The 11,400-nt window shown below is 38.4% G+C and overlaps 1 long non-coding RNA gene across 1 annotated transcript; it reads right to left on the bottom strand.

Annotated features, from left to right (window-relative positions):
- Positions 1-1,218: 1,218 nt before the first annotated feature.
- LOC135298173 (uncharacterized) lies at positions 1,219-10,934 on the bottom strand. Its single transcript, XR_010360167.1, has 3 exons — positions 10,834-10,934; positions 8,636-8,742; positions 1,219-1,874 (listed from the first exon to the last, which is right to left on the bottom strand). It is a non-coding gene; the product is annotated as an uncharacterized LOC135298173 (long non-coding RNA).
- Positions 10,935-11,400: the final 466 nt, after the last annotated feature.

Raw genomic sequence — 11,400 nt, 5'->3', positions numbered from 1 at the left:
TGATTGTCAGGTAGAGTTCTCTCCAAAATGATAAGACCCTCTCTTTGTCCCTCTCACACCTTTCCCTTCTCCAGATGTGTTTTCACACCCAGGACCCCAGGGAGAACACATTGCTTCTCATGAACAAGAGATTCTAGTGCTATTCCAGCTCCTTTCCTGGCCTGTAGCACTTCCCCTACAAACACATGAAGGGCTAAGGAACAGGAGAGGCCAGAGAAGAGACCTAGAGGATATATTTGTGTGGTGGAAAGGAATGAATGCATCATTCATGTGAATGAATTCATGTCAATGAATGTGAATGCATCATTCACAAAAGTAGATGAGAGTTGCAGCTCTGTCAGTGCAGGACAAGTTTCCTCTCATAGGTACAAGAATGGCCACTCCTCCATGTGCAGATCAGTACAGACACAGCTGCCTGGGGCACCTCCACCTCCTTGTGTACTGTCCCTTTTCTCTATCAGCCTTCCAAATGTAACACTGAGAAACTCAGCAGATCCTATTACAGAGAAGCACCCCGATGTAGCCAGAAATATAAAAGTAGAGAACAGAACAAGGATCTCTGACAGAGATCTTTCCCTTCTGCCACTAAGCATTTCCTGCAGTAGAAAGAGAAAACAAAATCTTCAAAACCATGCTGGTTTATAAAAATACTTCTGTTGCATACCAAGACAACCTAAGACATTTTCAACACTTCTTTTTGCAGATGGTTTCTGATGCAGAATTGTGCTCAATGCAGAGACCAGCATGAATTCTCAAGGCATTGTGCAAGCCACAAAGGCTGGGCTCAAGTCTCATCTCTCACTGTATTTGCAGAGGATGCCTGCCCTCTTGTCAGTCTTGTCAATTCTCATGGTCTTTTTGCTTTTTACTCTGTGCTTACCCCATCTCTTCTTTCATTAAAAAACGCAAAAGTTTCTGTCCTTGTGGATTTGCAAAGGGAAAATAGAATCCCCAAGGGCTTAGAAACCAGGCAGCAAATTAATACTGCCAGCACTGATTTGAGATTCTATTATTTTAAAGGCAGTCTCCTGACTTTCAGGGCCTGATTCGTGGCTTCTGAACTGTAAAGTTCAGCCAGCCTTGCACTTGGCAAGCATCTGGAAGTGAAATGTGTGCAACCAAGCTCTATATATAATTCCGTAAAATGAGAGCTGTTTATCTCAGTAGCTGAAATATTCATTATTGAAAATAAGCATTTTCAACATCCAGAGGGTGAATCATGTGAGCTGAGAATAACAATGATCTGGGAAATAACAAAATACCCACATGTCTCTACAGTGTCCTAAATGGGTGTAGCTGAGAGCATCTGACCCTGTACAGGTAAGGTGGGATGAGAGCCCCTACTGATACACAGGCACATGCTCTTACTTCTGGCTTCATCTTTTTATTTTAACTTGGCTACTCTTCCTAGTGGCTAGGACCACTCAGAAAGACAGGAAGAAATTAATGCTGAGTTTGCTGAGACAAGGGAGAAAAATGATGAAAGGGATGAAACTGCAAAACACCAATCATTGCAATTTTTCTTATTTTTCAATATGGGCTGTGTGTTGAGAAAATGCCTTCTGTGCCCACTTGTAAAGAAACATCTGCCATTTGGCCAAGCTTTAGATTTGAGAAGTTACACCACTTCAACGTGACCACTAAATCTGCTCAGATTATTCCTTTGTTTCACTTTTTTTGCACACAGAATCGTTGTAGGTTCCAGACAGCATTCTCAAATGGCAGTGATGACAACTCCCTTTTGAACAGGCCTAGAAAATGAAACTAGGAAATGGCAATATCAGAACAGGAGACAGTTACAACAGCTGAGAATTTGTTGCTCTGCTGTCTTTTCTTCCTGGCACCAGTTCACCAGATGAAAAGGAGTCTTCAATCTGAAATGTTGAACAAACAAAAAATCGGCAAATGGCAAACAAAAAAAAATGGACAGACTGGGACAAGGATGCAGTGGGAATTTTCCAGTTTAGGCTAGTTTTGGTTTTTTCAGGATAGAGGGTAAAGTAAGGACAACAGGGACAACCATAATGGAAAAGCAGATGTTCATAGGGAAAGATACAGTAAAGAATAGTATGTAGTAGCCGTTTGCCTCTGGCAGTGGCATTGGGTTATTTCAAGCTGGCATGGTAAAAGGAGTTTGTTCCCTTTAAAATGCCAGCCTCCGAGGCAAAGCCAAGCTGAGCTTTTTCGCCAGCTTCAGCAATAACATTTTGATGTGCAATTTCCACATTGATATGATTAATTGTTAAATCAAATAAGGAGCTGTGTGATGGAAAAGTAATTTAACTGATTTGTCAAAATGAATAAAGCATGGTCTAGTTTTGCTTACAATCACATTGGGAAGGCATTTACTAACAAACCCAGAGGCCTCCAAAAAGCAGGGAAAAAAATAGTTTCATAGCAAATATCTCTGAGTGCTACCTTGGAAAATTGCTTCTGTCTCTGCTTCTACGACAACAATTCTAATAGGACTGGGCAAGGTCCTTAAAGCCATTTCCTTAACCATGGATGCTAGATGGGAGCTGAAGCACTGACCCATCACAGCTGGAGCTGCAATCCATAGGGATGAGCTTCAGAGGTGGGATATGTCGCTTAATAATGCGGACATGAAACAAACCAGGGCCTAAGTATCAGAAACGTCTAAATTAATTCTCTGTGTGCCTCCTTTTCCTTTCCACTAAACAAGGATATAACAACTTCACTCCAAAGCAAACACAAAGATAAACTAATCTAGGTTTGTAAAGTCAAATTGAAGCTGTGTGTACTCACAGCATGGGATCATATTCTGAAAAGTGAGGATAAAGGGAGTGTTAAACAGCTGTTTTTAAGTGAACATCATGCAGCCCATGAAGTGGAGACAAAATTCTTGTAGAAAATTGCATGGTTGTGCAATTTGAGATGTTACCAAATATGAGAGGCCTTACTGAGCTCTGTGTCCTGCAACATGGACCCCATAAAAATTCTTTTTACAGGAGTGTTTAGGTTAAAATGTCTGAACATCCTGAGGAAAAATGGGGAGAGAAAAGTAAATAAAGGATTTACACCTTCTTTCAAGAAATAACAGCACATGTCACATAAATTGCAAACTTTGGTCTTCAACACTGACATTTGACTCTGCCTTGTGGTATCCAACAACAAGGACATTTCCCAAATGAAGCTGGAAGAACTGCCAGGGGTTGTCACAAACACTCAGACAACCCAAGAAGTGGGTCTACCTGTATAATTTTACATACTTATGGCATTGGTAGATTTTCAGTTGAAAACCTGAGACTTACAACGTCAGACTAGCAAAGGAGACTGAAAAAACAAAATAGCAAAAGGAAGTAATTTTAAAAGCTAATAAAAAGAAATTCTAGTTAATGTTGAATTAGGAGAATAACAGTGTAGTGAGATCTCATCTGTGCCACCTCTTTCAGAAAATGAAGAGTTCCCTTGGATCATGTGCCTCCTATCCACATATAAATGAAAAGCAGTCTGACATGTTATTAGATGTGATTAGATCCCATCCTAAGATGATATAGCACAAGTAAATATTTTCTAGCCTGGCATTAAAAGCTGAGTGTTTTTGGTAATGAGTCCATCCTTTTTAATTCTGTCACTTAAAAAATGTTTTTAAACATTTAATCAAACCCATATACAATATTAACAAGTGCTGAGGCAGAAAGGAAACCTATTGATCACAGGTGATACATCTGGAAGCAATGCACTGTTTACAGTAAGTTGTCTCTCAACTGAATAATGATTTAGTCATTTACAGGGAAAGTCCTTGTAAATAAAGTCTCACACTGAGGTACTCATTCTTTCTGATGGAATCCCATTGCTTAGATGGAATTTTGTAAAGCACTTCACACAAATTTTATTGAAACTACTGTACAGTGCTTTATGTGAAGGATATGGAAGCACATAAAGTATTGTGCAGTAAATTTTGTAATGAAGGGCCACAAATGGCTTGTTAAAGATCCCTTTGTGGATGTCGAGTTTAACAGCAAGTATTGCTAGACTAATGTATTTTTGGAGCAGTTTTTGGTCAAACAAAATCTTGTCAAGAACAAGGTTCCTGAGATAAATGACTTCATTTATCATTCTAAGAATAGTATCTTAGCTGAATATGTGATTTGTCTTCTCTTAGAGTTTTATCACCTAGTTGTAAGCTGACCAGTTCAGCAACCTAAATTTTCACAATGCATGACTCAAAAAATACTGAACATGAGCTAAGAAAATAATTTGCAATTAATAATTCACCCTTTTTTCTGCAACTTTTGAGCAGGTGCTCAGATTTATTCACTATTTAGATTTACTTTGTGGATTAACTGGGAAACTATCAAACTAGGAAGACTTGGCATTTGTTCATTGAAAACTTTAGGTCAGTTAAATCCACCCAAAGAAGCTTTATGGTTTTGATGCTTGGGCTTGATTGACAATGAGATGTTAATTTAGAAAAATGCTATTAGATAACTGCAAATACAGCTCTGAAATGTCCTTTCATCAAAGCAGCCCATAAGCTTCCTTATTTTAAAATTTTTAAAGAGCAGATACTGAGAAAAGAATTTGTCTTATGCAATTTGTCATTATATAAATCTGTGGAACCATAAGACACATGTTCTGGCCCAAGAAATTAATTTCTAGAATTCAAGTGAAAAGTTGTGCACAATTTTCTGCAACTCCGCTAAGCATCCTCTATACATTGCTTTAGCTTCAACAACTCTGGAAGTTACCAAAACCATGTGCTACTGAGAGTGATGTGCAAAGAGCAAATCCAATAAGATTTAAGGTGATGTTGTGCATTCCTTCACAAATGTGAATTTAGAGCTCGCGGCTGATGTTTGAATAATTTCCCAAACAACCAGAGTCTCCTTTAACAAAAAGTTACATCAGAAGAAGTATCAATGCAATTCTTTGTCTGCTCAGAGGTGTCAGGAGCCACCATGCCTCAGGACTCTATTTTTTCTGCTATGGTTGCCAGCTCAAGATGATCATTTTGTCTCTATTAATTTTGATTAACTGAACCACAGCTATTGACTCAATTCACAGAGAAAATAAAAAAGCCTTATGACAGAATTCATTGACCACTGCTAATCTTCCTTCGTATATACGACTGATAGTATACCCGCTAAAAAAAGTAAGTGGTCTGATATTAACCCTTGATCTTAGCCCTTTGCTCTATCTTTAGCCAGCTGGACCTAAACTTTAAAAGAGTAATTTTTAACAGTATTTACCATGATTTTTTGCCATTCAAGACACAATTTGTGGAAGAAAAAAAGCATACGTGCATATAAGGGAGTCTTGGTGTAGTACTGCATACAGTCTTGTGCTGAGCACATTTATGTGTGAGCACACACAGGCAAAAGTACCCACACTGTACTTTTAACTGCTAAGCAGTAAAAAAACCTTTGCAGAGTGATCATGTACTGCTCCTCTCCTCTAGTTTGACAATGAAAACAGCTCAGAGCTGCCAGGATTTTACATCAGTCACCCCATCATGGTCATTTCATGGGAAGAGGATTTAAGAGAGCTGATCTGCCCTGTCACTCTGGAGCAATGGATAAATACGCTGGGATTTTTTTAAAGCCTTCCTTTGGTCCACCTAGCATCAATCAACACAAGTGACAAACCTCCTGACAGAACAGACAACTGCCAGCAGATGAGTGGTGTAGGTTGTTTTGTTGGTGAACTTCCATACCGTGGCAGAAAAAAAGGACAAGAATGAAACCAAAGCCTCAGACTTTGCAGCAGTAAGAAAATCAAAGACTTTGGAAATTCACACCTTGACACTGTTGTGAAGTGGACATAAACTGGAACAGAGAGAAAAAGCAATATAAGACTATTATTTGATAGGAAAACAACAGTGTTCATGCAGCAAGAACAAAATACTCTGGTACGCAATGTAAATGCAAGATTTCTGTTGGTGTTATCAGGAGGCAAAGTCAGAGATTACAGGTAGACCACAAGCAAAATTGCTGTATTTGTCCTTGGGGATCTCCAACGACTCTTTCAAGGCTCTGCACCTTTGAGGTCATATCTCTATCTGAATGTAGAGGTGCCTTATTTTGTCTTTTACATCAGTGAATATGATTAAACTCCTGCTGTTGTGCTAAATTTCAAAGATTGTAAAAAGTCATGGGAATTAAAAAGGTCACTGCAGTATTTCATTTCAATAGCAAATCTGTGGAATAATGTTGTACAAGTGCATAGGAAACCACTTTGAAAAGAGAACTTGTCAGTGACTTAGTTGTAGTGAAAAATAGCAGGCATTTTGAAAATGGAATTCTGCTTCCAAAACTTAGAAACAGGCAGATAATCAGAAATGGGGAGAACAGAGTCCTTTCAATTATTAAAGAACAGGAAAGATGCACAATTCCAAATTATTTTTGTAGCATATACATTTTATATCCACATATTTACAAATGGCAAACTCTAGTTCCATACAGTATAAGCTGATGATTAATCCTTTGTCTAGAAAGATATATTCCATGTGCAGACACAGAAGACAAGACTTCTATGTAAAACAACAGAGCAGGTAAATGTTTTAAATCCATTTGTAAAAAAATCTTAACTTTAAATAAAGCTCTTGTCATTCCATGTGTATACATATGTTTTTGAATAATCTCATATTTACTTTCATTTTAGTCAGACACATTCCTCCTTATGAGTCCATGGATCAGCTTAATTTCTGCTGTCTTTCGAACTGGCTAATCCCAGTGTAAATGTAGCTCTGCAAATAATATAATTTTCCTTCAGAAGCAGAAAAAATACAATTCCAACAGTGGACTTGTCCAAAAACTGTGGACTTGTCTGAGTCCTACAGGACCAAAGTCCTAACTGAACACTGTACAAAAACATGACGGCACATGAAAGGTTTCAGTCTTATTTAAGGTTTGTTGAAACTTAGCACATTGAAGAACCTGACTAACCTGCAAACCAAAGAGGGCAAGACTCTGGGGTAAGTTTAAAACAATACCTTTTACCTGTCTACAGTCCTTCTGGGCTTTTTATTTAGTCTTTTTTCCGAATGGCTGCATCACCAGGGGAATTTTGCTGTTAACTTTCAAAAATACAGTGTGTTAAATGGTTTAGGGTTTTATTTTTGTTGGGTAGTTTGTTTTGAAAGGCTTACAGATCAGCTCACTTGAATGATAGAAGTATACCCCTTATCAAAAAGGCCATCATCTCGTGAGATTTTAGTCATTGATGCCAAAGTATGAGAATGTTAAGTTCTTCTGGACAGGTCTCCAGAAATTTTAGCAAGGACAAGACTTTTTTTTTTTCTTTCAGGAGTTTCTGCTAAAATTTACCAAGTGCATAAGTGAAAAGAGAAGGTTGACAAAAAACCTTTTTAGGCAATCTCAAGAACAAAAGGTGCCTATGTAGAAGATATAGCCAAATTAAAAGCTGTTTACTATTTTTGAAAGTTGGTATTTCTCTGATGTTTAAATTCAAGAACCAATTTATACTTTTTTTACAGGACTGAAAATTATTTCAGGGTCTTCCGGGAATCTGGACAATAGAGAAATCTAAGAAGAATGCTTAGCAGGCTACTTTTGTTGAATAGTCATCAAGCACAGAAAAAATGCAACCTTGTTATCATTTCTACACATTATCTATATGCTTAGATGACAATGGACACAGAACCGATGTTATCAGACCTAGAGGAATAAATTAATGCTATGGAATACATACTGGTGCAAAACAAAAAGGAAAGTAAATTAATCTTCTCACACTGTGAGAGGTGAAGAAGAATCCTTAAAACAAGATGAGATCCAAGCACCTACTATTTTTATTTTTCTTTTCCCAAACTAAACCTGAATGTTTTACAGGTTACAACATCACTGTCACCTTCTCCACTGAAGAATTATGAGGGGATATATGCAACACAGAGAGCCTTCTTTCACCAGTGAGGAAATAAGCCCTCTGTCATTTGAAAACTAAATTTTCCTCTTGCTCTTTACCAGTCCCAGCACAGATACCCCAGAGCTACTTTGTGTGGTAGCAGTAACATGTTTAGATAACTATTTTTGTAGTGCTCTCCCATGTGTGGGAGACGGTGTCCTTGAGAGCACTGGTGAGTTTTGGCCAGGCAGTGCACAGAGATGCACAAGGACAGGTGTGCCTGTGCCCTGGCTGTGCTGCCCGGTGCCTGGAGGCCAGCCAGCTCTCCTCAGAGCTCTGTGCAGCGGCCACACTGCCACGCTGAGCCTCAGCAGCCTGTGCTCTTGGGATGGGTTATCCCAAAGTCTCTAAGTGTTCACAGGGCTCCACACACTGTTTTACCAATCCCAAAGCCCAGCAAGATGCAAGGGCTTTTTTCTGCCATACTAAATCAAGCTAGACCATCCAAACTACATTTCCATGAGCTGGGACTCTGAAGCAAATGGTTGGTGGTGCTGTGTCTGCCAGCACGCATCCCTGTGCTGCTTCCTTAAACTGTGGTGCACCCAGGCACCCTGTGACATGGGCAAAAGTGCTCATCTGCTTCCCTGGCAATGCCGACAGTGTCAAGACACAGCACTCTTCATCTCCAATACACTTGTGCTGTCACTTACCAGGGCAGCAATCTCAAGGCAATGCAAAATGCAGCCAGAGATTGTCTTGGCAGGAGCAGGCAGTTTTTCTTGCTGAATTCTGTCATATTAAACTATACCTGGAAGAGCTGCTCAACTTCTCCTGGGGAAACTGGTTGAGAAAGTTGGAGTTGTTCAGGCTGGAGAAGGGAAGGCTCCTGGGAGAACTTATAGCACCTTCCAGTACCTAAAGGGGTTTAGAAGAAAGCTGGAGAGGGGCTGTTGACAAGGGCTTGTAGTAATAGAACAAGGGGGAATGGCTTTAAACTGAAAGAGAAGATAATTAGATTAGATATTAGAAAGAAATCATTTGCTCTGAAGGGGGTGGTAAAGGGGTTGCCCAGAGAAACTATGGATGGCCCATCCCCGGAAGTGTTTAAGGCCAGGTTGGATGGTGCATTGAACAATCTGGTCTAGTGGCAGGTGTCTCTACCTATGGCGTTTAAATACTGAGTTTTGAGACACTCTGGTGTTAAGTTGTTTTGCAATCAAGACACAGCCATTTATGTGTAATTTTTTAATACAATTTTCATGCCATAATAAGGCTCCTTGATAAGTTCATTGAAGGGGCTCCACTGAGCCTTTTGAAACACTAAATAAACCTAGTAAGATCCAGCATCAAATCCTTATAATTATGATAAAAACATGTTAAGTTCAGGTTTGTGAAAGCTATTGAGAAAATCAAGTTAAAAAATCAATGCTGAGGTCTAGCTTTTATGCATTTTACTGGTAATTGGGTCATTAGAAGTAGCAGCAGAAGAACTAAGAATTGGACATGATTATTCTGCGCAGACAGCAATATCCAAGACTGGAAGTAACATCTTCACCTTGAACTTAGTGAAGACTATTGAAAGGCTCAAGTATTTCGTTGGAGGAGTGCAAAGTTAAAAGCTGAGATAAGAACTAAATTTTCAAAGGATTGAGAATATTTTGCAATTAAAATTGAGTTTATTACATCAATCTTTGCACTTCTGAATTCAAATTCATTTCTTGCACTTATTCTTCAAATTCAGCATACAATGTATAATTTTTTTAAGATATTTCTAGCATCAACTTTCTAGCAGCAAAGAAAATTACACCAAATATTCAACCTGATTATTTGACAATTTTCCACTTTCAAAAATCATCAACTTATAAGGACTTCAGTATTCATATTTCCCTATCAATACCACAAACTATCTTGAGAGAAAAGATAATGCTATTTACTGAATATGTACTGTAGAGGACATGGAAGGAATGATATCTAGAAGACACCTCTTTGGCTTGGAATCTTTTCTCAATCTGCCCATAGAAAAAGTCATTTAAATCCTTGCTACAGAATCCTTTTAAAGCAATAAGAAAATAATTAAGGTCTTTCTATTGCTGTGATTTGTTCTATGCAATTCCTCACTGAACAATTGTACTGTCAACTTTGATAGTTTTCCTCAAATAAGGAAATTCACCTTTAGCCAGAAAGGCCACAAAATCTACACTTCTCTCTCTGCAGCAGCTGCAAAGCCTGGAGTAGGCTGTACAATATGAATTTTAACAGCAGTAAACTGAGACCTAGAGCACATTAATTTTCCAATAATCCCTGCAGAGCACTTGCATGTATCTCTGTTTCCCAAAGGGCCGCTAATCTGGGGAGCAGATAAGCATCTTGCCCAAGGCCAAGAAGAAAACCAGTGGCAGAAATGGGGAAAGAGCCTGGAGAATTTTGTTTCACAGACCCTTATTTTAACACCCAGACCACCCTCCACCTTCTTACTTCAACACTGGTGAAAGAACTGCTCAGATCTAATTTGAGATAGGGTAAGACTATAAGAGCATGACCATGTTAAGAACCTCTATTTTCTTTGTTATACTGCGTTTTCAGGGACATTTTACCCCACCAGTGGTTCACTTTTTTAAAGAGGAACTGGCATAAAACTAAACCCTTTAAATTGGTTGAAACATTGCTGTTCCCTGGGTGTTAACAACAAACATTTTCTTGTTAATGAAGCTACATGCATTTTACCATAGCTGCATGAAAATGGAAAATTCTTGTTCCCACACTGATTGACTGAGCATCTTGTTAATCATTGCAGTGTGTATCATTAACTCATTATTCAGCTGCGATATGTTTCACCTGTGACAGCTTAAAATATATAGTGAGTGAATAGTTACTGAGTATAAAGTACTTTCAGATTATAGTATTTTATCATGGTAAAGAAAGCTCTAAACTAACATGATTTGACACATAAGATGTGGTAAAAAGTAGAGGCACAACAGCCAACATTATAAATATTTATAGACATACCTAAAGTCTTATATAAAGTTCATCCTGTTAAAGGACATGTTTTATGTTGTACAATTCCTCTTAGAATATCAATCTAATAAGCACCAAATGAGGCTGAAGACAATGCTGTTATAAAAAATGGAGAAAAATGATTAAAATGTGATAATTATACTGACAGTTTATATGCTCAATCTAATCAACCAAGCTTCCAATTTGTCATAATGTACACTCACTCATACATTATTGCTTAATTATAGCAACACTTCTATTGCGAAAGGCTGTCAATCATGCAAATGCCTATCATTTTTCTCTATTTGCATTTAAGAGATATATTTTTAGTTCAGTTCCAAAGCCCTCTGTGAACCTGAATTAACCCCAGCTCCTTCTTTTATTTGCAAAGCTCACCCTGTTTATTCACTATTTGCTGTCTGTGGTAGGTTGTGCTTTGTGATTTGCTGCTTTACAGCTCATCTGCTGCCAAAGGGATTTTTGAATCTTATCTATGTTCCTGAACTGTGGTCTTGGTGATCTATGTGTTCTAAGGAGATGCAGACCTGAGCTTGAACTATTCAGGTTTGGTGTGAATAA

Source organism: Passer domesticus, chromosome 3 (assembly GCF_036417665.1).
Source record: "Passer domesticus isolate bPasDom1 chromosome 3, bPasDom1.hap1, whole genome shotgun sequence".
NCBI classification, from domain to species: Eukaryota; Metazoa; Chordata; class Aves; order Passeriformes; family Passeridae; genus Passer; species Passer domesticus.
Note: the sequence above shows the minus strand (reverse complement) of the source record. Positions and strands in the feature narration are given on the sequence as shown.